This window comes from Cygnus atratus, chromosome 1 (genome assembly GCF_013377495.2).
Source record: "Cygnus atratus isolate AKBS03 ecotype Queensland, Australia chromosome 1, CAtr_DNAZoo_HiC_assembly, whole genome shotgun sequence".
Classification (NCBI taxonomy): Eukaryota; Metazoa; Chordata; class Aves; order Anseriformes; family Anatidae; genus Cygnus; species Cygnus atratus.
The window spans coordinates 140,911,134-140,924,613 of NC_066362.1; positions in this window are offsets into that span (position 1 = coordinate 140,911,134).

Sequence of the window (13,480 nt, forward strand, 5' to 3'; positions counted from 1 at the left end):
CCGTCTGTCTGGCCACTGCGGAGAGTACCGAAGCCTCTGAGACGGCACTGGTGGGTGCTGGCTCTGGTAGATCAGTTGTCAGCAGGCATCAGTGCACCTACTTTTCATAGTCACGTGTCCCCTTGAAGCCACACGCCAGTTTGGAGGTCCAGAGCCCTGTGGCTGAAACCATTTGACTCCCCGACAGCAGGAAAGAGATTTTCCTAAAGATCTGAACCACATCTCTTCAGATTCTCTGTATTAGTACTTGGCTGGAAAGTACTTATGGAAAAGACCTTATCTCCCCGCCACACTGATATAAGGAGCAGGCATACACACTTGGTCAGCTCCCAGCAGCAGTTTTAAGCACTCAGCACCGTTAAGCCCTCGGGGTCACCTTCGAAAGGACCCTCGAAATCCATCCCCACTGCTAAGACTGCCAGGCTTTCCACGTAAATTGAGATTGTATTTCCTGCGTTGTAGAGCCAAATGGCCCTCACAGACCAGGCAAATAGCAATCCTCTTCTATCAACGTCTGAAGGGACCATGCTTGATATATCATATTAATTTCAGAGTACTTCAGTGCTTGAACGACGTAGATCTAGTGGAGACAGTTTAAGAAAAGAACAACAGAAATGATTAAAGGTTCAAAGCTGCCTTGTGCGCTCAGACTGGGTGTGTTTGATATATGTGTACCTTGGCTGAAAGTGACAACTGAAGTGTAGCGCAAAATAGCTGCCCACAATTATCAGTGTGTTAAACACAAAGAAAGAAGATGATGTATTTCCTGTGTTTAAAAAGCAATTCACTAAGGCAGTAAGAGAGATGTTTTTTTTGAAAAGGAAAGGTTAAATACTATGAAAATCCCGTGACCATGATTTTTATTTTATTTTTTTTACTGTGCTGAATAGTGTACCAAGGGACCAGAGTAATTTTAGAAATAGTAAAAGATGGATCATTCTCTCTAATGTAACTCAGGGATCAGATAGATTAGGCAACTGAGTAAATGCCTCCCGTGCCCAGCTAATTACTTCCTTCACTACGAGAAATCCCCTACAGGAGGGGATTTTTTAAGGTGCTTTGAAAGGCCTCTGCAAGGTTTTTCTCGTCAGACACCCTCCCAGACATTGTCCTGTCGGAAAGGGGCCATGTTTGCTTCTCACTTGCAGAAAGCCCACTTCAAATTTGGCAGAAACAAGAGGGCCCAAAGGGAAATCGTGGTCATTCACAAGGAGCTCCCAGCTCCTGGCAGCAGGCCTCCATCGAAACCATACTGCAAAGCCCTTTCCTTCTAGACATATCAGACCCTGGGAATCTGCAAAAATAATTATTGAGCTTAGATGCATTAAAAAGATTCAAACACAAGACACACCTGAGTTTGAAAGGATCCAGGAGATGGCAAAGGTTATCAAGGTCTTCTGCACCAAGGACTGTTGTGGAAATGCTGGAGCATTCTCAGCTACAACTTCCTGTAACAATGGGATTGCGAGAGCCTGTTAATGGTTACGAGTCCACGTGTTTTTGTCTTCCCACCTCTTCTTGTAAAGTAACAAACTGTTACTGTAATTAGAGGTTTCATTTATTACCTCTGATTAAATTAATGCCCGTGAAATAATGAAGATATAAGAAGATGTACACGCTCTCAAGAGCAAGTGTAATTAAGCTACAGGCTACACTGCAAAAACAGATTAGAGGTCTTGACTCAGAGTTCTGTGCAATAATATCTCATGGCTTTTTCCCTGTCAACAACATCACAGGGAGCATTTTTATATTTCAGCTGGCCAAACTCATTCAAATACTAGGTCTTTTGATGAGCAACTTAGGACAAAAATGCCCAACATATTTTTGGTGCTGATTACACTTCTTGTTTTACTTCCAGCTTCGCTCCCTGACTTCCAGTTGCAGATCCCACTTCTGCAATTTAGGACTGCCAAGCCTCTTCTGGGAAGAAGGTGATTGAGGGGAAACCCAAGCAGCGGTTTCACTACACCCCTTCTGCAAAGGAGAGCACAGAGAGGATCTCTCTTCACCACAGCTTGCCAAACACCGTTGGTAAATGACCTCAGGCAGGCAAGAGAAGAGGCAGTCAGTGGTATGATGGAAAGAAGAGGGTACTTCTCATATTCCCACCCAGGACACCCTCCTCGCCTGTCCTGCAGGGGCCCAACCCCTTGTCTCAGAGTTATTTTCATTCTCAAAGACATAGCTATGGATATACCCGTCTTCACGGGACTTTTCTATGTTACCCACTTCGACACTGAAATAAGATGCTGAAATTATGCTGGAACAAAAGGACAGGCATGCCCAGCCCCAAAAAAAGAAACTGCATTCCAAGAATACCATTTGCTTTTGGCACATGATAGTCACTGTATTGTAGTGGGAAGGGGAGAGCTCGCCTCCCAAAATATGTCGGCACTCCTTAAGGAAAATGAAACAAGCAGAAAATATTTTTGATAAATAAGCAGTGCTAAGCACGAGGGTGGCAGAATCAGAGGTGAAGGTGTAAAGGCTCTGTAAGCTGTGACAAGGCGAAAAGCCCAGAGTGGAAAGAGCAAAACTCCATAAACTGTGTTTCTGATTGCCATTTTTCTAATTGAAATTTTCTGTGTAGCAGTGGTGGTTTAGCTGGGAAAGCAAATGACCTTGATATGAAAAGGTATTGCTGAGCTAACACGCCACTTGAAGTGTGGCTGCTGGCATTCACTCATGCGGTACAGTCTCAAAGGAAGCCTGAAGTGGAGAGGCCAGGCTTAATAGCAACTTCCTCCAAGGCTGTTTCCTGATCCAAAATCCCTGTACTGTTTCAGCGTTCAAGATCAAAAAGTCTTCGGGGGTTCAGCAACAGATAGGTGGTTCTGGGAAGAAAAATAAAAAGCCTCCAAAAGTACGCCAGAATTGTTCATAGTGCCAAATCTTGTTTTCGTATGAAGATGGGCAGTGGTATTTCTGCCATAGCTATCTTTTGCTGGACCTGGGCACAAGCTGTCTGCACCAAAAGTCTGGCCTAGGGAGCTGGTCGAATTTACGTTTTGATTTGCTGCACTCGGAGCCAGAGGCTCTTGTTGCTTTCAAGATTTCCTTTAGGTGCTTAATATATTTTTGCTTTGAACATGCACACTCATGTGGACAGTAGAGCTTTTTTGAAGCCTTGAAATAGCCGTGCCTTTTTCTCAGTCAGCAATGACTCCAGGCACACGATGGTTACAGAACTGGAGGACATGAGAGCTTATGGTCTCGTTTACAGTCACTGTGGTCTCAGTCCTGCCTGTACCAGCAGGACCCGATGCCGCACTACTCCATGGGATTTCTCATCACCTTGTGGGAGCTGGCAAACAGCTTTAAGACTGGCTAAAACTCTACTGCTTTCCATTTTCTCTGATCCCATTTGAAAGCTGTGGAGGAGACGGTATCTCCAGCACAGAGCTCGACGCCTTGCTACAACCCAAGTAATCCTGGGGTGACCGTGGTGGTAGAAGCCACCGCTTTTGCTCACCCCTGAGTGTTTCAACACACCCGTGGGGAAAGGCAGCTGCAAGAACAGCAAAACTGTGCTGCAAAGCAAACCCCAGATCACACAAGTGTCAGTGCTCTGCCACAGGCTTTAAAATGTGTATGTGAGTGCCTTTCAGATATGCTTTAAGGTAATTTTTCAGGCAATTTTTCCTCGCTTTCGCACATGAGGGGATCCCCAGAGGAGCATTTCTGTTTTGATTCCTACATCCTCCACTGATCTGCTATGACATCTGAGGCTGTGCTGAGACTTCTCGCAGCCCGTGGTTAATATTGCTGGGAAGGAAGCGTGCTGCACAGGCCTAGCACGGGGTTTGAACCGGCTGTCTTTGATCAGCACCATATTTCTGCTCCTATCTGACTGAGGCTTTTCTTTGCATGAAAACTCTGTGATTTCCTCCTGTTCGGGCTGCTGACTAATTTAAATGCTACTCTCTCCATTTCCACAGAACTCAAGGGTCGGCAAACAAGACATTAGTCTTCGAAGGAAACATGCACAAAGCAATTAAAACTGAGAATGCATAATCCCAATGAACATAACTAACTCTCTCTTCCTTTTTTATTATACTGCTATAATTTTTGTCTTTTACTGCTATTTCTTTTTTTCCACTGGATTTCCAGTTCCCATCATTTCTAATGAAGCCCTGTGTTATTTCCTCCTCACTTCAGCAAAGCTAGTAACTATATACACTTGTATGTCTTATATTCTTCGCAGGAATAAAATATTCATCACACACTTAGAGAAATGCATCCAAACCGCCTGCCTAGCCTTTATGGGAGATGTAGAAAGATTTGAAAACATGCTCTGCTTCCCTTCCCATTTGCACAGATGAATGGGTTCACTTGGGAACTCTTTTCTTTTAACCTTGGTTCTTCTTTGCCCTTTTTGTAAGCACCTTAAGCCCACACAATCTCTGTTTCCATTCTTGCCACGGTGCAATGATGACAAATTAAAATGCTTTCATATATGTATTTCTCTCGCAAACCAGTGTATCCCTAAACATGTTGGGGAAACCCAACAAGCCAACAAAGCCTGAATCTTCAGCAGCTATTGTTGCTTTGAGCCTGCGGGTTCAGGCCTACCTTTGCAGAACTAATTGGCGTCCCGTTGACAACAATGGCAAACGAGCAATCAATCCCTCTGGAGTTCTGGTGCCGAGCAGCAAGTGGAGCTCTTAAAAGTAGTTTCTGCTTTTGAAAACTTTGGCTTTCAGCCAGAGCTTTCATCTCCTTATCTATAAAAATGGAATGCGGCTTAAATACAGCAGCTCGTGAAGATTCGTTAATGTTTATAAAACGCTTGGAACTGAAAAGCACCGAGTATTTCTGATTATTTATTAATTCCTGTTGTCTTGCACCTTTGCATTCCTTTCGCACGTCAAAGGGGATTTTGCAAGCAGCAGAACCAGCAAAACCTGTAACAACCTCCGCTCTCCTCCACACTTCCCTCCCCGTAGCCGTCTCCCTGTACCCTCATCCCCAAACCCCGCGTGGCCTTCACATTGGCAGTCCCCCCGTGCTGCAGTGCCTCCTGTCTCCTCTCCTTCCCCTGTGGTCCAGGGCTCCCTGTCAGGCCCCGTGTGGGGGTAGTGGATGCAGGAGAAGTGGCCGACCCGGGAGGCCGCGCAGCAGAAGTGACGGCAGGCCCCTCAGCACGGCCCTTCTCTGCCCAGCCGCCCGCTGAAGCAGTGGGCTTGGATCTCTTGAAGCTGGGTGTCCTGCGGGCCTCTGTCCCTCTCTCCCCTTTGGGTGAAATTAGCCCCGGGTGGAGGATTTAGGGGGAATGGGCAGGGGGAGGCTGCTATAGGGCTGTGGGAAAACAGAGCCGGTTTCTTCCTTTGTCAACAGGCATTTGAAACACTCCGAATTTTCAGGTCAGAAATAAACTGTGCTGAGCAAGCTCACTTTTTACAGTTAAAACTGTTACCTTAATACAGGACTGGCATTTCCAGGTGCTCCTTTTTGCAAGGCAGTAGTGACAGTGATACATGCATGTGAGCTGATACGCCCGTGGTGCAGATTTGGCCTTACGAAGGACACTGTGGCTTATCGCAGCAGCGTCTATATTCTCCTGCAACAGGAGTCGTTGTGAACAAAAGGGCAATAGGCAGATCCCAAACATTTTCAGAAGCATCTTCATGCCATCAGGCTGTTCTGTAGTAACCCTCAGCCCGTCTTCCTTTGTGCAAAGGGGGCACGAAGTTTACTCTGCAGGAATGGCCTGAGGAAGCTGAGGCAGAGTAAACCTCATGTCACATTTGCACAAGGGGAAGGATGTGGTAGAGTAAGGAGCTTGCTGGGGCATGCCGTCTTCTAAGGACAAAGGATGTACCTACAAAACTGTGGGTACACATACATGTGCACAGGTATTTCGTACACCTGCATGGACAAAGCAGCGAGCCAGCTGGGGAGGTGCAGTGAAGCTGGCCGTGTTCATGCTGTGCCTGTTTTTGACCGAGGAGCAGCCCCAGGACTTGGGAGACCTTGTGCTTTCAGCCCTGCCACGTGTCTACAGCTCTGTCAGGTTACACCCCTGCCCACTTCTCGCTGTAGGACTTGCTTACCTGTGGAGGGTGTGGATACCAGGGTACACCAAGCGTGCCTGAAAGCACGCATTTTGTTCACAGCTGTATGTGGAAGTCCACGAGAGAAGCTTTGGGAGGGTGGTGAGGACTTCAAAGCCTCGCTAGCACGAACCACCAAGGGAACTGTCTCATTGTCTGTTGCGGAAAGACGTGTTTGTCTTTCCTCCGCCCCTGTTCACAAACGTTCCTAGCCCATTATTAAATGACCAAAAATAAAATGCTTCTGGTTCAGCATTTTCCCCCGTGTGTCCCCTCTAGCTGCTGCCCAGGCATAGATCCTGCACCAGTGACCGCACCGTTCCCGTTTTGGACTGTGATGTTATCTCAATGGGATGCACACAGAAGGCTCTGCCCATGAGGGGCATTTCAGCAGTGTTATTTTTTTAACCCCTACTTGATGGTGACAGCTCAAAGAAATTGGCAAAGAAATCATGTTGACATAGCAGAACAGAGACAGCTGCTGTTTGCATCCGCCCTCGCCAGCTGAGGTCTCTGGTGCCATGGGGTTGTGAAATTACATCAATATCTAGAGTAGGGGTGATGAGCAGCAGCCACGGAGTTATTGCACAGGGAGAGCCACCTTCGTGGAGCCCTGTGAAGAGCTCGCTCTGACACAAGAGGTGCTATAATAAACCAGGGAGAGGGGGCAGCGTGCAAATGAGCCATCACTACTGCCCGGGATGGCTATGCCAGACCTAGGTAACCATTTCCATGTTGATTAGACACGTTTTAATGCTGTGATAGTAAGATGTCTGTGCTGTGGTCTCTGACGCCAAACCACAGGCTCCAGTGGCTAGTACACATGAAATAATAGCTGGCTGAGGGAGACTGCACTTTTCCAACTATACTGACAGAGTGCGGGCGTCCTTGGTGTGATCTCTGCAAGAAACACAGGAATGATTGGCAGGCAGGGGCATGGCTGGATAGATCTGCAGATGGTGGCTGATCCCAGGGAAACATTTATGGACACAAGCACGGGACGCACAGTGCATGAAACAAGGATCCTGAGAAGAGCTAGTGTTTCCCTTTTGGACAAGACACTCAGTTTAATTCCAGTATAATATTTATAAATAGGAGGTTTCTGCCCATTATTACGTTATTTGACCCACCTTACCATCTTCTGTCCTAGCATGCAAAGTTATGTGCTGAGGTCAGAACACCTGATGGGAAAAAAAAGGTTTAATTATATACGAAATACTTGCAGAATGGTTTCAGCTGCTGAAGGCAAAATGGCCCAGCCTTCTGACTTGTTTGGATGCCAGTGTGCTCCATGCATTTTTTGTTAACACCACACTCTGCACCTTCACAGCTTCCTCAAGGGTGTCAGTTAAGGACACTGGTCCTCCGTGATAGGTGGGGAGAGCAAGAGAAATCAGGGATGGCACATGTCCTCCTGTCTCTGCACTGCAAGTGGCATGCTTGTGTGCATCAGGATTTGTGTGTGTAAGTTTTATGCTGCAGGTACCATTCTTTCTTTCCCATGCACTCCAAGGCCAACCACATTTTTTAAAAATAACCAATTGAATCTGTGTCCAAAATCACTAAGCATCTGCAGAACAGGGAACTTTTATTCTTCCCCAGGAGATTCCTGCCAGGTAATCTTATCTAAGAAGAAAATGGTATTCTACTCCCTTGGGTAAAAACACTTCTGTTTTCTTAGTTGGAGAAAAAAATGAGAATTTTCTTATTTACATAAAAAGCAAATCTGTTTTTCCTTTTTCCTGTATGCCTTTCTTCCAAAATGTGGGCATCACGCTACGTATCCCCAAGGTGTTTATGCACTTCCATTGCCACTGGGACTTAAAACACCAGCCACAGGGGACGATGCTGTGATACTGAAATATAAGAGCATGTTATGTCACAGTGGAAATACGAACTTATGTCACTAGGCCTATAATCATAGCTTCATTTTAAGACTATTTTCCAGACATCACTGCGAACGCAGGTAAATAGACAATTGTGCTACGTACATGTTACACGCTTCCCTCCAGCACAGAAACACACAGACACTGCTCAGGACCATACCCTACAGTGGAGCAGATGGGTGGTCAGGCAGCGAAGGAACAGGATGGGCTTTTGCCTTGACCTGCACATACTCGGTATGTTCAACAGGTAAAAGTCAACCAACAGTGACACTGAAAACACTCAGATTGCCCACAACTTAAGAAATGGGCAAATCTGCACTCTCTATTTGAGGTAACACGTGCACTTGTAAGAGTTTTATCAAATGACTGGTTAGATGTGGACCTATCCCTGTTTCTTCAGTGCACGTTACTCTTCGTAACAGGAATTACCTGGGAAACACTTGCCAACTAATGACAAAAAGGCGATGACCTCTTCTTTAGCACTAGTTTTGCATTTCTTTTCCACTCTGTTCCTTGAGCCATCACTGAGAAGCTCCCTAGAACTTCACCTTAAAACTCAGTAACTTTGGGATATGAAGGAAAACTAGAAGCATTCCCTGACCGACACTCCAACACGCCCAGCAGCCCCAGCTGCTTCCCTTCTTCTCTCTCACCATCCCTAAAATGCTGCCACGTACCCAGGAGAACCCCTCCAGGAACACCTGCGAGCTGCCTCTCCAGCCCCTCTCATCCTTCCAGGAGACAGCACGCATCATGGCAGTACGGCGGCTGCACACAAGTTGACTTGCCAGCACGTTGCTGCCTACCAGCTGAATTCAGCCAGGACTGACTTCTCCAGGGAGGGAACGGATGAGGTCTCTTCTCTGGCTCAGCCACTGATTTTCATAAAACTTACGCGCATTTAATATTTTTGAAAGAATTTTGCCTTTCGGTCAGATCTAGCTGAAAAAAGATTAATGGTCAGAAGTTGATGGGGGGAGGGAAGAGGGTTGATTTGATAGACTGACATATAGACAATGTGATTGCATCAGTCTCATTTCCTTAGGAAACTGGGCTAAAAATAAAAGGCCTTATTTGCCCCTGGGAATAAAGTAGAATGTCTCTCACATCTTTACAAAACTTTTGTTTCTATGTATACTTATAAATAGTCAGGATGGGAGAGGAAGTTTGCACTGGGTTTTGAGCAGAGAATTACAAGGAAGAGCAAGAGGTATGTGAATTTTCAAACCTGAGACCCTTTTAGACACGACAGCACGGCAACGAATGTGGGGTCTTGCACATTAACGCCACGTTATCCGTGTGTAAATTGTTGGCCTGCTAACCAACTGCCCGTTGGGCAATTTTTCACCCCACCACAAAATGAATGCACTTCTCTTGCAGTGAAGACGGATGATGTGCCTTAGACCAAATCCTTCATGCACCTTGAAGTCAGCAGACTCTCACAGGTGTAAGTGAGCAACACAGAAGTTTCTGTGTTTGATCAGATTTACAGTCTAAAGATTCTTGTCTGACAGTGACCAAGACTAGCTGCTTCAGAGGAAATACTCCCCCAGAAGTCTCATCCATCATTAACGGGTTGTGTAAGCTGAAGAAGCACTTACACACCTTCTAAAATTCTCCTTTCTGCATTAACTAGGTATTTTTATGTTTGAAAACATCTTATTTTTTTTTCTCCCAGCCTTGGCCTCAGTGATAGGCTGTGGCAGTAAGTTCTTTTTATGTATGCTGTATAGAAAATGCTTATTGTTTACAAAATCTGAAAGTACTACTTTTCAGTTTCATTGAACTGGCAGCATTTTGGAGATGTGCTTTTATAGTCGTACTTAACAGACAGGGAACAAAGTAGTTCCACATCCCCCAGAAACCTCTGATTGCTGCGAGACACAAGCGCCGACACAACATTGAAGAAGAGAAAAGAGTTTGTACAGAAGAAGCTGAGGGGGACTTCCATCATGAAGCATAAGCTGGCAGTGTAGAAGTGTTTGTATTGTCCATCTCCTTTGCTTGTGCACTACCTTTTCATTTTTGCTTCAATGGCCTATGCACGGAAGCCCCTTCTTCCTGAGACACGCAATTATTTCCATTACAGGAATACTTAACAAACACTGTACTAAGGACCACGTAAACATGTCATTAGAGATGGTCCTTATCCTGAAAAACTTAGGTTCAAAATATGAAAGACCAGCACAGTCTGGGGAAAAAAGGATGCAACACACTGCTAGAAGACAAGAAAAGGAACATATATTTTGCCTGCAGGTATAACCGAGGCTCTTGCCAGGAGTTACCTTCAAATCAGCTTCTAACTTGTTCTTGCTTCTCCAGGAGATTCAGCCTGACTTTGGGGATGGGACTGATCTGTCCATGTAGAGGTCAAAAAGTGAGACAACTGAGCTCATCCTTCTACAAACTCTCTGCAGTCAGCCAAGAGAATTAGGTACTTGCAGGAGACTGCTCATGGGACCTGTTTTAAATAAAAAGATAACAGCCATTTCTTCTGTCTTCAATTACATGCATTTGAAATTTCTTCTTAGACTGGTTTAAAACCCATTCTCTACTGCTCCCAGCAGTCATTCATTACTACCACCATCTACTAAAGATAAGCTATTTTTCCTATTTCCTTATTTATGAACCAAATGAAGACGGCCTTCTTTATCCTTTCTGTCACTAGTTAGAGGTCAGTGTCTCTGGTATGGGCAGAAATACAACTTCAACTACATTTTAATATATGACTTAACACATTTGCCTATGTCTGTCTTAGGTACCTTATCTGTTCAAGGTTTTAGGATTTCTTAGGTCACTTCTTAGAATTGGGTATGGCATTTTAATTTCAGCCTAACTTGCACACGGGCAACTGCTACTAATTTTCAAAAAGCTTCTTAAACTTCAGACTCACTTACACATTCTCAGGAATTTTGCTCCTGAGCTCCCATGCGTATGATCTTGAATGAAAAGCACAAAGATTGGAAAAGAATCTGAAGAAATGTTAATCAAAGCAGCTGATTTTTTTTTAGATCAACAGCAAAAACCCTGCATACTTACACTTCACTGCAATAAAGTCTGAGTCGTGACTTGTCAGATGACTCTTTGTTGATGTGGTTGCAAACGAACAGCTATGTATTGGGAAAGCAAGCAAGCTGAAGACCTTATAAAAGCAGAAGTTTCACACATATCGCTGGTCCTTGGCTTATCTTTTCTTTCCTTTTTTTTTTTTTTTTTAATTGATGTGTAATGCATATCAGTGAAGCTGTGAAAAACCAGAAGGGTAAGATTTATATTTGATGTCAAGTTCACTTTTATTCATCCATTATAAACAGCCCCTGAAAAAAAATATGTCACAGCACTGGAGAAAGTAGGTCTCTAATTGTAAGACAAGGAGATACAGCAATACATATGGCTGGTGCAGCCTCACAACACTGCTGTTAGCAGTACCTCCGAGTAGCCACACATGCAGGCGGTTTGGGGCGCTGCACACCTTGCTCACTGAATTCTCAGACACCTCTCCTGAAAACAGTGCTCTCCTTAGGATGTAACTGCTGAGTTATTCTGCAAAAGGGACCCGTTATCTTATCTTACGGTGACGTGTATGTTTGCCAGTTTCATTTTTCTGTTTGTTTTTCTTCACCTGAGTTAGGGTATCCCATAACTCCACCGGCTCATATCTAGAGAGCATCCTCGGGCAGCTCTCCACTCTGGAGCTGACAGCACTGCCTGGATCCGCACCACTAATTTCTTAATGCAGTGGTCTGGTGTTTTCCCCTTCTGTTTCCTTGTACCAAGGATTACACACCGTTTGTTTTAAGACACTGAAAACAATATACTTCTAATGCAGCTGATTGCAACAACCGGATTGTGGGTGAGGGTGGGGGTTTATTCAGTAGATAGAGGCTGTGGACTTCTTTTAGTAGACAGATCTTGTGGTCCATTTGCCTTGTCTTTGAATCGCATTAAATATACACACTGCTAAAAGGCTATTGAAATGTTCAAATGTCAGTGTTTCAAATGAAAATCAATAGCATGCTATTAGGCTCATTATATTGTTGTTATGCATCATTAAAATGTATTTAAAAGCTTTCAGCATAAAACGGGAGATGGGATGAATAACAAGATGCTCTGAGAATGTGCAGCATGCTTAGAAGGCAATAAAGAGTCAGTCACAAGAGAAACTTTGTAGGCAGTTGGAAAGAAAGCCCTGCAAGGAGCTCACTGAGTGCTGGAAACATATGGGAACATTATAAAACAGATGAAGCAGAACTCTGAGGATACAGACAAATCAGTGGGGCTGCACCACTGCTGGAGGATATCAAAATCATCACATATTTTTAAGGTACTTTTATAAATGGGTCTTTGCAATTTGAGGTTCTCTCCTTGTGTAGTCTATAAGTATCACTATACCACAGTGCTCCATAACACACAAAAATATGTTTTACCTTCTTGCACAAAAAAAATATGTTAGGTCCTAAAAGCACATTTAAAAATTAGCATTTCCAAACCTCTTTCTGGTCAAATGTCACGTGAAAATGTGTCACATCATCAGATACCCTAACCTACTTCTTCCCTATCTGAAATAGATTTCTAATGAAAAACTTTTGGTCTGCTACTTAAATGTGCACATATGTTTATAAATGAACAAGTATGTACACATACAATCATATACACGTGTGAGAAAGAGCGCTTCCTTTCTAAATTTCTGAAATTTTCTTTCTAAAGGGAAAGAATGGGGAGAAGTGACGCTCCCAATGGCTGTGAGTTTAAGCTGGCAAGAGGAACAACAGATTTCCAGTCCCGACACACATATTTTTATGCTTTCATACCTGACTGTCATTGGATGCATGCTTGCCTTGCTCCTGGCACAGGACCAGAACACAAACCATCATCCTGCATCTCACCAAGCACGGTCTCACTAAAACCATCAGATTCTGCTTTTCTCCTTTTCCTTCCAGTGAATCCTCAATTCCTGTAAACAGAGCAATGTAACTTTAGCCAGAGATGAATATTCCCCTCTGCTCCTAATAACCATTCCCTGGATTTGAGTTTAAAACCCTACAGGCAGGGGAAGAAACGGAACCTGAAAGTCCCACTTCCTGGGCAAGAGCTCTAATCGGCTCTGAATTATTGAACACTTTTTCAGAAAGCAGACTTCAAATTTGTAGCTTAAGCATAAAGCCCTTCCTGCTGCAATGCTATCTGCAGAGGTAAAGATTCAACTGAAATTGATTTTAGATGAAAACAGAAACAAGGCATAAATCGAATCATCGAGCCAGGGAACAGAAATAGTGCCATTTGAGGCAGGCGTGCAGTTGCATAGCTCAAATTATAAATGCTGAGCACTCAGAGTTCACAGCGAAGAGTTCCCGAGCAATGTATATACTGAATGTTTTCACATAAAACACATGCTCAGCTATTTTCAAATTGCAGACAGATTTTGAAATATCCCTGATTAAACAGTAAGGAAAAAAAAAAAAGGCCAAATGAAAAGATCATTTTGCTTCAAATCATTTGCCAAGGAGAAAATGTTTCAGAGTTATCACAGAAGGGTTTTCT